Source organism: Asterias amurensis, chromosome 12 (assembly GCF_032118995.1).
Source record: "Asterias amurensis chromosome 12, ASM3211899v1".
Taxonomy (NCBI): domain Eukaryota; kingdom Metazoa; phylum Echinodermata; class Asteroidea; order Forcipulatida; family Asteriidae; genus Asterias; species Asterias amurensis.
Window position 1 is genome coordinate 4,252,567 of NC_092659.1, and position 19,585 is coordinate 4,272,151.

Genomic DNA, 19,585 nt, shown 5'->3' on the forward strand with positions numbered 1-19,585 from the left:
TCACCTTTGCTGTGAAATAACTGGGGAACCCTCTACAACAATTTTCAAAAAAGGTGTTTCAGGGATGACGCACGTGACAAAAACAATTTTATTTTTTCGAAAAAGCATTTTCCAGCCACTTTTCACATCAATTTTCAGAATCCTTCTGTACATACATTGTCAAGATTATGTCAATTTGCTTATTTTTCGACATCACGCTTAGCTGATTTACAACGTAGTTTTAAATGTAAAGATTTTCATGTTCAAATATCTAGATGTTTTCAATCAATTCTTAACTATTATTTTTATCACTTGCTACCAAAAAAAACTCAGCTAATTATTTCTTCACCATGCAAAGTTTCAACGCCTTCTCATTATTCCAACAATTAATAAATAACACAAAGAAGATTGTCATAAATTTTGTAAAGCCCGATATACTTCCTGCAAATGAAAGCGGAAATTTTGTGACGCGATAATTGTTACGTGTGTTGTGACGCAAGAAATTGCGCTTCGCAAGAATCATTCGCAGTACAGGACCCAATTTCATAGAGCTGCTTAAGCAAAAACAAAAAAGCTTAAGCAAAAAACTAATTGCTTAGTAAAATCAGATTATTAATTTTGGTTTTTTACCCATACATCCATGTGTGTTATCACTGTATACTCATTTAACATCTATTAAAATCAGATTACCGGCCAAGACTCCACTCAATTGTAATGCTAAGTAAACAACAGCTAAATACTAGTCATAAGCAATGTATGTGGCATGAAATTTTGGCCAGTAACATGTGTAAAATAAGCGAGCTATTTTCGTGCTTAAGCAATTTTTTTGCTTAAGCAGCTCTATGAAATTGGCCCCAGTATTGATTCAAACGCAGTTGACTCAATTATGCCCTTTTTATAAATGCTCTCGATTTTCACTACATAAAATGAGCACAGCATTATTGTGAGCATAATGTGCCGATTGAAAGAAAGAATGGTACCGCAACATTAGTAAGTAGCGGTTTTGCCAAAATTACATGTGATGTACCTTATCTTGATTCAATGAGAGTATGATGGTAGCGCAACAGTAGAAGCAAATTTTTCAACATAACCTCTGGTGTACCTTATTTTGGTTCAAAAAAAGTACGGCACTAGCATTACTGCTCAGTTTGACCAACATCAGCCAGTGGACACTTTCGGTAAACAGGATGGTTCAAGGCCCACATTTCGTGTATCACAACTTGTGTATAAAAGAACAAACCTATGAAAATTATACGCTCAATCGGTCATCGGAGTCGGGAGAAAATAACGGGGAAACCCACCCTTGTTTCCGCACGTTTCGCCGGGCCATGACATGTGTTTACTATAAATCCGTAATTCTCGATGTCGATATAATGGATAATTGTTTCGATGTTTTCTCAAGTAGTAAAGCATTTCATGGAATAATATTTCAAGAGAAGTCTTTTACCATTACCTGCTGTAAACCCTGTTAGTTATTTTGTAGATCTATGAACTTTTTTTTTTCTGTTCCGAAAGTGTATCATGGCCATAAGGTTGAAGTTGAGCTTGGTACCACAGCACTCTTAGCATTTTAAAGGCAGTGGACACTTTTGGTAGTTACTCAAAGTAGTTATTAGCATAAAACCTCCTTGGTAACGAGTAGTGGGAAGCTGTTGATAGTATAAAACATTTTGAGAAACAACTCCCTCTGAAGTGACGTAGTTTTTTAGAATTTCCACGAATTTGATTTTGAGACCTCAGATTGTGAATTAATTGAGGTCTCGAAATCAAGCATATGAAAGTACACAAGTTCGTGTGACAATGGTGTTTTTTCTTGAATAGCTTCCCACAACTCCGACGACCACCGAGCTCAACTTTTCACAGGTTTGTTATTTTGTACATATGTTGAAGATACACTAAGTGAGAAGACTGGTCTTTGCCAACTACCAAAAGTGTCCAATGGCTTTTATCCAACATACCCAGTGGCATACGGTTCAAGGATAGAATGGTACTGCACCAGTGGGACTAGTAGCAGTTTCAATAACATTACAAGTGATCATGGAGGACTCCATGATGTGATGTATCTTTTTTCCTGTAGAAAGAGTAATATAGATACATTCTCAGTACTGTCTTCATTTGAAGATTTCACGCGAGTGCGCTGTGCTCCATCTTGATTCACAAACAATAGAAAGTATACCAATGGAAGCAGTCTTTGCTTATACAGCAAAACTATTTCAAATTGCTGCTCTTTGAACTAACTTAAAATAGTCAGGGTATCAATTACAATATGATCTCACCAAAATTTAAATATACTTTAAGTGCTCTCCAATCGTGCTCCTAAAGTGTACTTTGCGAAACAAGTTTCAGTTTTCGATATTTGGAGATACCTTCGCCGTGTGGTTGAAAACATACCAGCGTTCACGCAGTCCCCCCGTTACTGTTAATGACCTCAGCCTGCCTTCGGCCAAACATCTTCGCAAGTCCCTGACGGAATTGTCGGTATTTGACGGCATATATGATAGGATTTGCACACGAATTTGAGGCAACGAGCGCAACGGACACAATGTACAACGCTCCTTCGAAATCCAGCTGGTAGCCGAAGTTGAACATGAAGAAAATGACCGAGTTGAGAGTCCAACAGAAGACGTACGTGATGAAGACGATGAAGAGAGTCTTGAAGGTGTTCCGCCGAGCCCGGAGCAGGGAGTCCCCGGCCGACTCTACGGCCGACCGGTTAGCCGACTGGCTGCTGGGCTGGGGACCGATCTGAGCCGCGCCTCGTTTCAAAACTACGGTGATGTGGACATACGCTAGCAGGATCGCAGTGACGGGAATCGCATACTGGAGGAAGAAAATCATGACACCGATAGCCTGGGACCCTGGTATGCTCAGTGACGTGCAAGTCCCGTTGATATTGGCGTAGAAGAAGATGTTATAACTACTACTGCAACAGCCTATCAACCATGACGCGGTCATCATTACGGTGACGGTGGTCGGCCCGTAAAACCTTGCAAACTTGAATGGAAAAACAATCGCAAAGTATCTCTCGAATGTCAGAAAGACCTCTCGAATGTCAGAAAGACCAGGTTGATGGTCGAGGAGGTTAAGAACGCCCAAAGGAAGAAGTCCGAGTCCCATACCCGGCAGATGAAATCACCGAAACCCCCGTCCGGGAGGGGCTTCGGCAAGGGGATGTTGCTACCGAGCAGCAGCGTGATGGACCCCATGAAGTCAATTACGGCCTGGTTGGCTATGAAGGCGTTAGTCTTGGTGTGCATTGCTTGTGTCTTGTAGATAACGAGACACACCAGGGAGTTGCCGAAGAACCCCAGTAAGCCGACGATGGTCTTGATGACGCGAAGCACTACAATACTCTCGGCCATTTTGGAAAGTTAATTTTTAAAACAACGTCAACAATTTAACTCAATCACCGCTCATACATACATTCATCAATTCACAAGGAGGATCATCAACACAAATCGTTATTCCGGCAGCAAGAAGCACAAATGTCTGATGCCACTATTCGGCCCTTTTTAAAGGAGAACTTTGTCTATTACACCGAGAAGACGAGAGTGCTGTTGCGACTGACTGGTCATCCCACCTAGCACACCGAGGTTGTTATGCACGATCTCCAAGTATCGCGTCATCCAATCAAGAGAGTGCACCATTTACAGTATGCTCTGCTCAGAAGGCGAGTGACTCAAAGATACACGCTTTTTACTGATGCGCTCAGGTGCCAGTGCCGCGATACGACTCAAGAAAACCTTCGCAATACGGGTGCTACAAGGCCGCAATTTGAAACGCTGCTCTTCGATAATAGCAATTATCATAACGATGAATCAGTAACCAGAAGTTTTTTAGTGTATTGGTTTTAAGTGCCGGCAGGTGTATTTCGTAATTAGATAACAGAAATGCAGGCAATTCTTGGAATAATAACAACAACAAAAAGCTTTCCCCAAAAGGTGCGGCACTGTTGTGTTCACCTGCTCCTGGTGTTACGGAGGGGTATACGTTTTGTTTTATTTCGATTTAAAAGTCAAGTGTTTGGGAATGATTTGTTGGTTTAAACGTTTGTCTTGCACAACAGTGGGATGTCTGTCTGTCTGTCTGTCTGTCTGTCTGTCTGTCTGTCTGTCTGTCTGTCTGTCTGTCTGTCTGTTTGTCTGTTTGTCTGTTTGTTTGTGTGTTTGTTTGTTTGTTTGTTTGTTTGTTTGCTTGCTTGCTTGCTTGCTTGCTTGCTTGCTTGCTTGCTTGCTTGCTTGCTTGCTTGCTTGCTTGCTTGCTTGCTTGCTTGCTTGCTTGCTTGCTTGCTTGCTTGCTTGCTTGCTTGCTTGCTTGCTTGCTTGCTTGCTTGCTTGCTTGCTTGCTTGCTTGCTTGCTTGCTTGCTTGCTTGCTTGCTTGCTTGCTTGCTTGCTTGCTTGCTTGCTTGCTTGCTTGCTTGCTTGCTTGCTTGCTTGCTTGCTTGCTTGCTTGCTTGCTTGCTTGCTTGCTTGCTTGCTTGCTTGCTTGCTTGCTTGCTTGCTTGCTTGCTTGCTTGCTTGCTTGCTTGCTTGCTTGCTTGCTTGCTTGCTTGCTTGCTTGCTTGCTTGCTTGCTTGCTTGCTTGCTTGCTTGCTTGCTTGCTTGCTTGCTTGCTTGCTTGCTTGCTTGCTTGCTTGCTTGCTTGCTTGCTTGCTTGCTTGCTTGCTTGCTTGCTTGCTTGCTTGCTTGCTTGCTTGCTTGCTTGCTTGCTTGCTTGCTTGCTTGCTTGCTTGCTTGCTTGCTTGCTTGCTTGCTTGCTTGCTTGCTTGCTTGCTTGCTTGCTTGCTTGCTTGCTTGCTTGCTTGCTTGCTTGCTTGCTTGCTTGCTTGCTTGCTTGCTTGCTTGCTTGCTTGCTTGCTTGCTTGCTTGCTTGCTTGCTTGCTTGCTTGCTTGCTTGCTTGCTTGCTTGCTTGCTTGCTTGCTTGCTTGCTTGCTTGCTTGCTTGCTTGCTTGCTTGCTTGCTTGCTTGCTTGCTTGCTTGCTTGCTTGCTTGCTTGCTTGCTTGCTTGCTTGCTTGCTTGCTTGCTTGCTTGCTTGCTTGCTTGCTTGCTTGCTTGCTTGCTTGCTTGCTTGCTTGCTTGCTTGCTTGCTTGCTTGCTTGCTTGCTTGCTTGCTTGCTTGCTTGCTTGCTTGCTTGCTTGCTTGCTTGCTTGCTTGCTTGCTTGCTTGCTTGCTTGCTTGCTTGCTTGCTTGCTTGCTTGCTTGCTTGCTTGCTTGCTTGCTTGCTTGCTTGCTTGCTTGCTTGCTTGCTTGCTTGCTTGCTTGCTTGCTTGCTTGCTTGCTTGCTTGCTTGCTTGCTTGCTTGCTTGCTTGCTTGCTTGCTTGCTTGCTTGCTTGCTTGCTTGCTTGCTTGCTTGCTTGCTTGCTTGCTTGCTTGCTTGCTTGCTTGCTTGCTTGCTTGCTTGCTTGCTTGCTTGCTTGCTTGCTTGCTTGCTTGCTTGCTTGCTTGCTTGCTTGCTTGCTTGCTTGCTTGCTTGCTTGCTTGCTTGCTTGCTTGCTTGCTTGCTTGCTTGCTTGCTTGCTTGCTTGCTTGCTTGCTTGCTTGCTTGCTTGCTTGCTTGCTTGCTTGCTTGCTTGCTTGCTTGCTTGCTTGCTTGCTTGCTTGCTTGCTTGCTTGCTTGCTTGCTTGCTTGCTTGCTTGCTTGCTTGCTTGCTTGCTTGCTTGCTTGCTTGCTTGCTTGCTTGCTTGCTTGCTTGCTTGCTTGCTTGCTTGCTTGCTTGCTTGCTTGCTTGCTTGCTTGCTTGCTTGCTTGCTTGCTTGCTTGCTTGCTTGCTTGCTTGCTTGCTTGCTTGCTTGCTTGCTTGCTTGCTTGCTTGCTTGCTTGCTTGCTTGCTTGCTTGCTTGCTTGCTTGCTTGCTTGCTTGCTTGCTTGCTTGCTTGCTTGCTTGCTTGCTTGCTTGCTTGCTTGCTTGCTTGCTTGCTTGCTTGCTTGCTTGCTTGCTTGCTTGCTTGCTTGCTTGCTTGCTTGCTTGCTTGCTTGCTTGCTTGCTTGCTTGCTTGCTTGCTTGCTTGCTTGCTTGCTTGCTTGCTTGCTTGCTTGCTTGCTTGCTTGCTTGCTTGCTTGCTTGCTTGCTTGCTTGCTTGCTTGCTTGCTTGCTTGCTTGCTTGCTTGCTTGCTTGCTTGCTTGCTTGCTTGCTTGCTTGCTTGCTTGCTTGTTTCATCTGGTTTGGGGGTTTAGGTTTTGCTTCCTTTGTTTTGGTGGGGTGTCAGGGTGTTTTTGTTGTTGTTATTTTTTCTTATTTTTTTTCTATGTTAGTTTCTTTGTTAGTTTCTTTGGTTGATGGGGCAGCACACAGACAAAGTTTTTATTGAGTTATAACGAGCATACACACTTCAATTCACAAATCATTATAACATTTACTTACATCCTGCATAATGCACACGAAAACTCAAGGCTTGTAGTGGAGTGCCTTAAACACACTGGACATTATTATTAAATGTCAAAATACAGTCTTCCCACTTGGTGTATCTCAACATATGCATAAAATAACAAACCTGTGAAAATTTGAGCGCAATTAGTCGTCGAAGTTGCGAGATGATAATGAAAAAAAAAAACCTTTGTCACACGAAGTTGTGTGCTTTTAGATGCTTGATTATAAGACCTCAAAATTCTGAATCTCATGAAATCAAATTCGGGAAAATAACTTCGTCACTTCAGAGGGAGCCGTTTCTCACAAAGTTTTTTACTACCAACCTCTCCCCATTACTTGTCACCGGGTAGGGTTTTATGCTCACATATTTTTTTTGAGTAATATTACCAATAGTGTCCACTGCCTTTAAGAAGTTAAAAAAGAAATAGGGAAAAAAAGAATGAAGTATTAATGAAATAATTCAATTTGATTATGTGTGTATAAAACAACACTCTCTCGCCGGTGATTCTGTTTGTCTGTTTTTGTATGTTAAATGAAGGTCATGATATCAAATTAAACTTGTATGGGCCCTTTCCACATCTGTCTAAGAAAAGTATGAAAATCATGCAAAATATACTTAAAGGAACGTTACATAATTGGTAAGAAACAAAAATCATGAAGGTCACAGATTGACATAAAACTTACACGGTCTAATGATGATGATAGTTGAAAACATCCCTTGAAATATTTCTGTCTGGAATGTCATATTTGATGAGTAATAAATAATCTTCGCGTTTGGAGTTCACTGCTCAGTGAGCGTTTTATTCATTTTTTATTTTGGCATCAATGCGATGCAAAATCGTTGTGGGTTTTTTTTCACTATTCTCTCGTCACCCAGATGGCTGATCGATCTCAAACTTCTACAGGTTTATCAGTTTATGTATATGATGGATTATATAGACACTGCCAGCAACTGTTTTGTTAGCAAAAACCAAATCTGTAATGTTTCTTTTAAACGGTTAATTAGAGGCAAAAATAGTTGGCACTTTGTGTCCCTGCCTTCTGTAGCTACAAATTAAAGCGTCTTTATAGATATACACATTTCATAATGTGTAAGTAATTAGTGGCCACTGGACACTATTTACTCAAAATAATTGTCAGCATAGAAGCTTACTTTGTCAAGATCAGTGGATGGCTTTTTGTAGTGTTGTAAAACATTGTGAGAAACAGCTCCCTCTGAAGTAAATGTAGCTTTTGAGAAAGAGGAATTTCTCACTCAAATAATCACTTCGGCTGAAACCTTTTCTTATACATCTAAAAGCATTCAAAGTATAATGGAACAAGGGTATTTTTCTATCATTACTCTCTTGCCCAATCGATGACCAAATGAGCACAAATGTTCACAGGTTTGTTGTTAAGATTGTATGCACATATGTTGGGATACGCTATTAGTGAGAATTACCAAACGTATCTAGAGCCTCTTAAGAACAGCATTGAAATCGTCTGGTTGCGGTGAGTTGTAGCAGAATAAACACTCGATGGAATAATGTTCTTTTATTGTTTGTTAACTTTTAATGTAGCATTAGGTATTTTTTAGATTTTCTATTTTGTTGCTTTAGATTTTTAATTGTTTTAAGAGCGCTTCGATGCCGCTGCTTTTTGCGCTTTATAAATGGTGGCTATTATTATTATTAACGTTAGTACGATGAACACTACGGATCGAGTCTCAATAAAATTACATCACGGTATGTGGCCATAGGTCTTCATAGAAGTCGGCAAATGGTCAAAGAACAAAAGAAAAAATAGACCATGATAATCGGTGTTTATGTTTCTGCTAGACACTAGAGCCGGCTAGATGTTGATGGTGTCACCCGTTTGCATTTCGTGGTGTATTTGGCGGCTAGAATATTCATTTTAAAGGCACTGGACACCTTTTGGTAAATGTCAAAGACCGGTTTTCTCACTTGGCGTATCCAAAAATATGCATACAATAACAAATATGTGTACATTTGTACTCAATTGGTCATCGAAGTTGCAACAGATTGATGCAAGGAAAAACACCTTTGCTGCACAAATTGTTTTGTTTTCATCTGGTCTTCTCATATATTATTTGAGGTGATAAATTAACCCATTCTCAAGAATTGCGTTACTTCAGAGGGAGCCATTTCTCACAACGTATTATATCATCAACAGCTCTCCTTTGCTCACAACTATTTTTAGTTATTCTTAAACGTGCCCAGTGCATTAAGTAAAGGTGTCGAATATACGTATACGCATAAGCGTCGGTCATTTATTTATAAATATCGAGAATGAGGTCATTACCAAGTGCCCTATCGTTTCCTCAATGTGATGTTAAGGCCGGCTAGGGAAGAAGGTTGCCGACTGTAAAATTAAATTTGAATACTCAATAGCGAAAAGTCACCACACGCTACTTTCCATGCCTTCCTTCAGTTGTGGACATGGACTGAATTATTAAGTATATGTGTATCGATTGAGTTTGTGTGAAAACAAACCGAGAATAATGATTTCTTGTATCTGTTTTTTTTTATTTTGTTGTCTTGTATTCATTTTAGTTGGTCAATTGGGCAACATTATAAAATGGTGTTATTTACTATAGATTATTACTCCTCTTTTAAAGGTAGTGGACACTATTGGTAATTACTCAAAATAATTATTAGCATAAAACCTTTCTTGGTGACGAGTAATGGGGAGAGGTTGATGGTAAAACAAACATTGTGAGAAACGGCTTTTGTGTGAAAACAAACCGAGAATAATGTTTCTTACATCTGTTTTTTTATTGTTTTGTCCTGTATTCATTTTAGTTGGTCAATTTGGCAAAATTATGAAATAGTGTTCTTTACTATAGAGTGTTATTTCACTTGTAAAAGACTGACTGCATAAAACAAACAAACTAATTGAAAGTGTGGCTATCAGTGACATTTGTGGTGCTTGATTTACATGCACCTCATAGTGTAAGTGTAATGTTCCTAATACAAATTTGAAATACTAAATTATCGGTATCAATGAAAGAATTATGTTGTTCGTGAAAGTCATACGCCGAAATAACCTCGTGGAACTAACATCAATCTTATCAAAAGCAGATGAAACACTTGAAACCACATTTGGTTTTACATTATTTCAAAACAGTTTACTATGCTGTATTAGTGCACAGTAAATATCTCGCTTTGAAAACTACCAGAGAGTGAAACAATTATAAACCAATTTGGTACGCAATGAGCACTTCACAAAAACAGTGATTCTGATATGGCGCGGTGACCCATACATAAATTCATAATATAATGCGCCTCCAAGAGGTTCAATCCGGTGTGGCGGTTTCAACTTTCCGCTGTGTTCAGTTTTCCGAATGACCAAATACGGTAGCATTACGTCATGCGATGCCTGCGCACAGCAAGCGAAAGTAGTCCATTTTTAGTGCCGTGTTGAGTCGTCCGTTACCCTCCGGTAGCTGTCATGGCGGCGTCCACGAGTCGAGTACAACTAGCGGCAAACGCGTGGATCGTATGAGTTGTTTTGTATGCAAGCAGAGTGTGATCTGCATAAAGTTGTATCCATGAATACATGTAAAGAGTGGGGCAAGAGATTATGTGACGACACAGAAAAGAATCGTGATATAATTAATTTGGGGTCACTGCTGAGAGAACTACAGTATTCGCCAGGGTACTCGCGGCGGTATCTCACAGGTCACCCGGAAAACTGAACAAGGCGGAAGACTGAAACCGCCACACCGGAAAGGTGTTTTTAGTGATGACGTCATGTTATCCGACTGGAGTTCGCGTAAACCCATGCCATTGAAAACATACACAAAAGTGGCTACGCAGTGCGTCCAACGTGTATGATGTTCTGAATGAAAGTCCTCGTGCGTCATTCACGACCCTTCAAGTGGTGACGTCAGATGTCCCGCGCTTTCCCGCCTCGAAGGTTCCATCTGCTCTCGGAAAAGCATTTTCGAACCCCAGCCGTTAATCTATCATTGTTAACCACACGATTTAATTTCGAGCTTCATTTATCAAAGGTGGTCTCGATTTTCAAATACCTCGGTTCGTCACTACCTGACTCGTTCCAAGATTTCAAATGCAGGAAAGCGCAAGCATGGTCAGCATGTAACCAATTAGATAAGATCTGGAAGTCTGATCTTGACAGAGCTATCAAAATCAATTTCTTCAGGGCCTGTGTTGAAAGCATCTTGCTATATGGAGCCGAAACATGGACAACAACACAAAAAATGAACGATCGCATCAACGGTTGTTACACTCAACTGCTGCGTAGAGTTCTCAACGTCCACTGGCGGGACCATACTACAAACAGGGAGGTTTATGGCAATCTACCACCACTTTCCGAGACCATAATGCAGAGACGTCTCCAGTTTGCTGGCCACTGTTTGCGAACATCGGATCAACCTATATCGCATCTGGTCTTCTGGAATCCCCCTGGCGGACATCCAAATCGCGGCAGGAGGAAAATGAGCTACACTGACACCATCACCCCAGACACAAATCTCAATCAAAACGAGACTCAACAACTCATGAGGGACAAAGCAACCTGGCACCACTTCATCAAAGCTGCTTCTGCTATTCCGTCTATTAAGGACGACGGATGATGATGATGATGAACGTCTCGATTTTGCAACATAAGGGCCATGTCACGAGAGACAATATACAGGCATCCAGGTTTATCTGAAAGAAGATAGTAATGTTCTAGGGGATTTGCGACAATGTTTGAAGGATACTCACCTACAAAAAAGTCGTGTAGTAAGGCACTGCACTTGCCTCATAGTTGCCCGTAAAAGTTTATTTTTGTGACAAAAAATTGACAAGGCTCTGAGGCAGACTTAAGTTTTATGAACCTTTTCTGGCACTAAGTATTATGGAGGGATATTGTTCCATGTGCATGGTTGGAGTAGCGATGACCAATTGAGTCCAAATTGTCACATAGCCTACATTTTTAACCTTTTACATAATGCTCATGTAGGCTCAATTCTTGTTTTAAACTTTTCCTTTGGCAATGTTTCATTTGTAAGAAACCTTTTGCGTATACGTTGGCAATTTAGTTTCTCTCCCAGATATTGTTAATAAACCAGAGTGCTCGCCCGCCTGATTGAGCATATTAAATTTTGCCCAAAGAGTGCTTGCCCGCCTGATTGTGCTATATGATTACTGTTATTATTTATTCGACCAATATAAGGTACAACAAACAAGTTACAATAGCACAAGACAGAATATTAACGGAAAAAAACAATTATGAAGAAGCAAGAAATAATGAAAATAATTACAGAATAAAATATAAGAATAAATAAGGTTAAATTAAATTAACTTAAATAAATTATTTGAAAAAGAAAACAAAAGCAAAACAAAAACACAATGAGAGGGCGGCTGAGGGCAGAGCATGCAGGAGGAAAACAGAACCAAATGGGAACGACAACCATAAGGGATAAAAAAAACAAGGACAAATCATGCGGGTCACGGGTAACAAAAGTAAACCAAATTACTGTTGCTCGGAAGCATGCTGCCCCACGCATGACCAACAATGAACTCAGAAACAACAATAGGGAAGGGAAACCAAACAGGGGATCGTTCACGACCTGCATGCAAACAAATTGAACATCTATTTCGCTGTGTGGTTTAAACAATTATCCTTAAGGAGGTGGAGAAATGTCATAAGAGGACAAATTACAGCAGCTTCGCGAATGGCGGGTGGTATCGTGTCCCACAATCTGGGAAATCGATGGCAGGGTGAATGGAACAATGAGTCGGTACGAGCTGAAAGATAACGTTTATACTGGTTTGGGAAGATGGGAGGTTGAACATTTCTCGTCCTTGAGCTTCCAGATTGATCCTCATCTGTATTTCTTTCTAGATAATTACTAATTTGTACAATGAGTATGATGGTAAGACGTCAGTAACCAAACAGATGATCTCCACTTCGTGGAAGGTTACGCCATTTAGTCATAATGGAGATACGCTATTGTATACATCTTGGTCAATGCTGTCTTGGTCAATGCTACAACAATGGAACATTCGCGTATGGTTTCCAGGTCAGAAATATCATTTTATTCCCAAGACTGGATAATTGAAGTGTAAATAACTGATCTCGCTTTGTTATGCCTAAATTGTGCACGTCAATGACAAACCTTCGTATATACCGGATGTCTTAGGTTAGCTCTTGCGAATAATAGCCTACTTTCGTTTATTTAAAGGATTCGGATACTTTTTCAAAATGTCCATAGATTTACATTAAACTTACAGGGTTTGAAGATAATGATAGTGGAAAGCTTCCCTTCAAATATTACTAATTAAGGTGGTGTAGTTTTTGGCAAATGAGTAAAACAAGTCACAAAATAGTTTTGGTCTCATGAGACCAAAAGTATTTTAGCATGTAAAATCCCCATAACCAGTTATGATATTATACCCAAACCATATCATAACTGGTTAATACGTTTTTACATGCTAAAACTGAGACGAAAATTATAACTATTACTTATTTCTCAAAAACTACAGCACCTCAGTAAGTAAAATTTCAAGGGAAGCTTTCTACTATCATAATCTTCAAACTGTGTAAGTTTAATGTAAATCTGTTGACATTGTGGGTTTTTTAAGGAAAAAGAACAAGCTACCTATAGCGCCGTATTTGTTCCTACACACAAAAATCGAGCTCGTCACATTGTATTTTTTAGATTATTATGCACATGCTTCATATGTTCCCAGGCTAGTTGACTGGTTTTTCTCTTCCAAACATAGCCTATACTTTATTCATTAAGCAATTGGCTGTAGTACCGTTTTTGTTTCTACACGAAAAGGCGAGCTCGTCAAATTAAAGTGCTACATTATTATGTGTATGATACACTTTTCCACACACTGTTGCATCTTATTTGCAAGAACTAATACAAAGAATGCCAAATAGTTGGCTGGTGTCCTTTTTCAGATGTGGCCAACTTTTATTCGAACAAGCAAATGAACTTTAAATGTCTGAAGAAATTGAAAGTCGTCAAAAAGTATGTATTATTTTTTTGTTTAAGCACATGGCGTATAGTTTTTCCCCACACTATAAATGCGTCTTATTTCAGGAGTATGTGTTTGTTCGTAGTACTCCTTTTTCGTTGTTTGTAGTTTTTGCTTATAGTCGTGTGTTCTTTTATTGTGTGTGATTGCAATCGACTATACTAAATACGTTTGTGCAGAATCACTACGGCGTAAAATTGATTATACAAAACATGTTTGCGCCACAGCAGAAAGTGTGTTTAAAGAAGTACTGTAGTAGAAGACACTTTATGGATGATATTGGTAGTTTTAAGATTGGGACGGGCTTCAATGAAGGAAGGCAAGTGGCTCCTTGCTACGTCTTTGCTTGTTGCTAAAATATGGTCTGGTGCCCTTTTCCACTACGGCTTCGGCTTAAGCTTCGGCTTTGTCTCCATCTAACCGTTTGATTCCACGAATTTGAGCAACTGTTTTTTTTTTTTTTTTTTTTTTCTTTTTTTTTTTTTTTTTTTTTTTTTTTTGCTTTTTTTATTTTCTCTTCAGAATTGCCTGGGCGCTAGAGTCAAGCCCATGGTATTAAATGAGTACAGTGATGTAATTACTTTCGTCATGAACCGGTCATAGTTTCCCTAGTAGTGACATCCATGACCAAGTGAAATAAATGTCAATGAAAAATATTTGAAATTTGATAAGTTTATTACGTTTCTCTGGGTAAAGTCTATCGCGACATTTCTCGCACGTTGTTCTACCGGATGCAGGCATAATGCAGTCAGGGTCAGTGTTTTAATTCTGTCAGTTGAAGTGGTTAGTAACAGTGTCTTGATTTTCGAAGCGGAATGTATTTTTTAGTTAAGGGCAGTGGACACTATTGGTAATTGTCAAAGACTAGCCTTCTCACTTGGTGTATCTCAACATGTGGATGAAATAACGAACCTGTGAAAATTTGAGCTCAATTGGTCATCGAGATAATATTGAAAGAAAAAACACCCTTGTCACACGAAGTTGTGTGCGTTTAGATGGTTGATTTCTAGACCTCAAGTTCTAAACTTGAGGTCTTGAAATCAAATTCGTGGAAAATTACTTCTTCCTCCAAAACTTGCACTTCAGAGCGAACTGTTTCTCACAAGGTTTTATATCATCAACCTCTCCCCATTACTTGTCACAAAGAAAGGTTTTATGCTAATAATTATTTTGAGTAATTACCAATAGTATCCACTGCCTTTAAATGGGGCATGGGAAATTGGGTCTGCACGATGGACGATGTAAACAACATTGTTGATGATGAAACCAAGTCTAAAGAACAACGCACCGGAATCTTCCAATAAATCTACTCTATTTTTATGTTGACCAAACAAAAATAAAAAGAGAGGCCAAACACAGGAGAGAATACTATATAAAAATATTCATATTTAGCGTATTTTACGTATGTATAAATCAAGAAATAACAATAACAAAACATTTCTGTCAGGAAACTAAAAGCAAGTATTACAAATTCTAAAAAATAAAATGCATTGGGGGAAAAACAAGCGAGTGTGCAGAATTAAGATTACATAAACAATTATAAATACATTTGACCAAAAGAAAAGTTATTGTTGTTTGTCAATTATAATATAAAAAAATATATATATATAAATTTAAACATTATTATTAATGTGGTTTTTTTTTTAACAGATAAACAAAATAAAAGTAAAAAGTAACTAACAAAATATTACAAGCAAACCGATGATCAATACAATATATTGAATAGTGAAACAGTAACTGGCACGTAAAACCTGACCATGAAACGATTTTAAAGAAGGATTTTCAAACACATCACATCAGAACAAATGGACAGGCTACGTATTTATGTGGAAGAAATCCTTTGACAAAATGTGATTTAAAGTCAGGCTTTGACTTAAGCTGCTCAGTCTATAATGAATTAACAACGCACCAACAGTTTTATATTTGCCCTAAATGCGCCCGTGAGTCTTTCCAACGTAGTCTCTGAACAGTGTCTCAAACTCTTGAAGCTACTGGGGTTGATTTCACAAAGAGTTGGGACTAGTCATATCTCGAGTTAGGACCAGTTACTCGTCCTAACTTAGGACTATCCATGCAAGTTGTATATCTCCTAGGACTAGTCCTAAGTTAGGACTAGTCCTAACTCTTTGTGAAATCGACCCCATGACACTGTTGGTAGTTACTCAAAATTATTATTGGTATAAAGCTTACTTGGTAACAAGCGATGGAGATGTTTTGACATGGTAAAACACAGTTTTCTCTGAGGTAACGTAGTTTGGGGGAAAAAGGAAATTATCACTCAAATAATATAATAATTCAGTGGCACAAAAATGTGTGCAACAATGGTGTTTTTTGTCTTAAAATATTTTCTTCTGACTGCAATGACCACTTGAGTCTACATTTTCACAGGTTTGTTATTGTGTGCATAATGTTGCTATACACCAAGTGAGAATACAAGTCTTTGACAATTACGAAAGGTGTCCAGTGTCTTTAAAGATATTCTGGTTTATATAACTGTGCAATCTACTACCCCAGTAAGGCGTATAATCATCTCAAAGCACAGCAAAATCTACCATACGGGAAAATAACCTACTCCAAGGACAATGATATAAGAACATCCACTCTAAAGATGAGAGCTGGGACCGTCTTCGCACAAACCGCAGACAGGAATCCAGTACGCATCGATGGCAGTTGTTGATTCAATTTCGCCAATCATGAACTGATGCGAGCATTCAATTATAGATGTACCTATATTATATTATACTGTATGTCCTAGTTCGGGAATCATGTTTGCATCATCAGCATTAGGGGATATTTGTACACGTGCTCATGACGCGAGGAGGAGTAGAAGATGATTGGATAATGAATGTATTACAAATAAAGCTGAGATGTAATCCAGATTAAAGCTTTCTTAATCCACGATGAATTTGTTTAAAGAGAATGTATAGGTTTGGTAATAACTCGTCAGAGTAATTGCAATACAAATTTTTCATCGTCTTCTGGAGAAAGCTGCTTTCTCCAGAAGACGATCAGAGCATACTAATCGAAACGTCGAGTTGAAACCAACGGTTTATTTCAGAACCACCCAAAACTCATTTAGAGATAATCATTAGATGGTGTTACCGCAAACCTTTCCACTGTATTTCCACCAAGCAAAGTTTCAACTCTTAGTAGAGAGAAGTTCACGATTGGTAATGACTGCAAATGAATGGCAATAAAAACATTCGTGGTAAGAAGTGCAGCAGCTTTTGATAATGCATTTTGAAGAAGAAAAAAAAAGGTAATTTTGTTATCTTCCAAAATTTGAATATTATAAAAAGATTACTGCACTTCTTATATTGTTTATTCATACAGGTATTATTCTTCCTGGATGGATATAAAATTCGTTCAAAAACAAAGCAATGTCGTCTGCATAGACATCTGTACTATATCAGGTCCCGGAGAATACAATCTGACATTTCTTCATTTATATTTAATCATTTTATTAGAAATCGATTTAGAATTTTCTCTTATTTCCGACTGGAGACATTTGAGTAATCCTCGACTGACCGCGGCCATTTGAAGGCTGAATTCTTCCTCCAGTTAAGGGACATCAGATACCCTCAAACAATTTAGTATGAGAAATGTTATGAGGGCGATTGTGTACAGACATTATAGTGCGCACTAAGGTGGTCCTGGGCCCAATGTCAAGCTGTTTACCGGTAAGCACATCTTTGCTTACTGTAGCAGAGAAATGTGCGTAAGCATACGTATTTCACCATGATTTCTAATGTTATCATTACGAAAACCCTTGACGTGCATGCACACAGCCATGGATTTGCTTTGTTACACCAACGTCACTCGTGTGCTTACCGCTTATTAGCCAGCATGTATACCCTTGATTCCGGTAACATCTTAATGAAACAGAAATATTCTGCAAATGGACTCTCCTTGAGCACAAAACGGGGCCTACAACCTCATGATACACCCCCTCCCCCCTCCTTGGTTTCGCAACTGTACTCCGAGCAGTCGATGACACAAACATTGATGTAGTTTAGGTCATCCCAAATGCCCCACACCCATCCCCCTCCCCCCTCCCCACTTACACCAACTTCTCAGTCTCACACCCACGGCCTCCTCCAAGCCTCCTCACCATCCCCTCCCCGCCTCCCGTCTCTCAAGGTGCAGTGTTTCGGCAACAACGTCGGACACTAACCCCTTCGAGACTAAGAGCCGCCTTTCAAAACAAATCATGCGGTAGAATGCTCAGATTTCACTGAAATCACATTTGATTTACCGGTAATAATTACCGTGTTTCGGGCTCATTTACAAGGGCAAGTCCAATCCAAAAAGAATCAAATTGAATCAAGCAATAATTTTGATCTCTTCCTGCGAGGTCCGATGACGCACGGGTGTTGATAAATAAAGCAATTCAATTTCGAGAAACAATTTATTTGACTTTTAAAGACGGTTTTAATTGGATACTTTTTTTTATATCAGGTGCAGTTTTGTAAGGACCTCTTGAACGACACACACAGATGGATACTTAATTTGATAAAGATTTATTAATTAGATTATTTGAGTTGCTGTGATCAGAGCATGGTTAAAGCACTGAACACATTTGGGTATTGTTAAAGACGTACCCCAACATTATACGCATAAAATAACAAATCTGTGAAATTTTGACTCGTTATCAAAGATGCGAGAAAAAAAAAGGTGCAATGCTTGAAGTTGTTTAATGTTTGAGTGAGAAATTATCTCAGCGACTACCTTACTTCAGAGTGAGACGTTTCTCACAATGTTTTATCAACAGCTTTCCATTAGCATTTCTGAGGGATGGTGGACGTGAAATGCCTAGGATGGTTTTGATAATACCGACAAATTTACCCTAACAGAAGAGTTCCCTGTAGTATTGTGGCCACCATATATCTCAACATGGCTTATTGGTCGTTACCAAGTAGGTTAAAGCCATTTGACCCTTTCGGTAAACAGTATTGTCCAAGACCCACACTTCGTGTATCACAACTTCTATATCAAATAACAAACCTGTGAAAATTTGGGCTTAATCGGTCATCGGAGTCGGAAGAAAATAACGGGAAAACCCACCCTTGTTTCCGCGCGTTTCGCCGCGTCATGACATGTGTTTAAAATAAATTCTTAATGCTCGTTAACGAGAATTGATATTGTTTTACTGTTTTCTCAAAAAGTAAAGCATTTCATGGAATAATATTTCAAGAGAAGTATTTCACCACTACCTTCTGTAAACCCTGTAAGTTATTTGTAACTTTTTTTTTTTTTTTTTTTTCTGTACCGAAAGGGTCCAATGGCTTTAATTTGAGTAACTACCAATAGTTTCCGGTGCCTTTATGTCGCACATGGAAGTTAAAACATTTATCGCAGAAGACCTTCACTGACAAGCCTTCAGTTTTGACACAGATGGCTTTTGACAATCTTAAGTAGCCATTGTTATTACCCTAGCAAAGTATAAATGGTTTAGACTCTAGATAATCAAATTTTAATAAAAAAGGAAATGTATAGGTTTGTTTCATGGGCGCAAAAACAAAATGTCCGGGTTGTGACCCGAATCTCAAAGTTACAGAAGTGGGTCAATTTGAAGCAGATCAAATGCTGAACTAAATTGAGTTAACATTTTGAAAAACAACGTTTTGCTTCGGGTTTTCTTTCTGTTTTGTTTTAACTAATAAAATGTAATAAAGACGGTCAGTCAACTTGCCTAAACACCGAAAAACGTATTATAAAAGAAAACAGACATGACGTCTTTGTGCACAAACAAAAAAGCTGTTCCGTGTTTCGGATTTGCCCAAGCAGTCTATAACTTAAAAAATAAAATGAAAATCGGTGTGTAGTTCTTGAGATATGGTTCCACTCCAGGTTGACCCCGAAGTTGGGATCAACAAGGGGTCAAAACATTTTAAGTCTACTCTTAAATGCCTATAAGGGGGGTCTGAAAATGGAGGGGGAAAACTTGAATCAATACTTGTTATGACAGTAGATCGGAACAGCTAACAATAAAAAATGTTAACGAAAACATTACCTGTTCCGATAGTAATAATAATAATAATAATAATAATAATAATAATAATAATAATAATAATAATAATAATAATAATAATGGAAATTTATATAGCGCCTATCCATGTAAACATGCTCCTGGGAGCTGAACAATTAATAGAAAACATATTGAAATCCATACAATTAAAACACCCATTAAAAAATACAGTAAACATATACATGCAGAAAACAATAAATGCAGAATGTG

The 19,585-nt window shown here is 39.1% G+C and overlaps 1 pseudogene; it reads right to left on the reverse strand.

Annotated features, from left to right (window-relative positions):
* Positions 1–2,208: 2,208 nt before the first annotated feature.
* LOC139945567 (galanin receptor 2b-like) lies at positions 2,209–3,341 on the reverse strand (annotated as a pseudogene).
* Between the last annotated feature and the right edge of the window lie 16,244 nt (positions 3,342–19,585).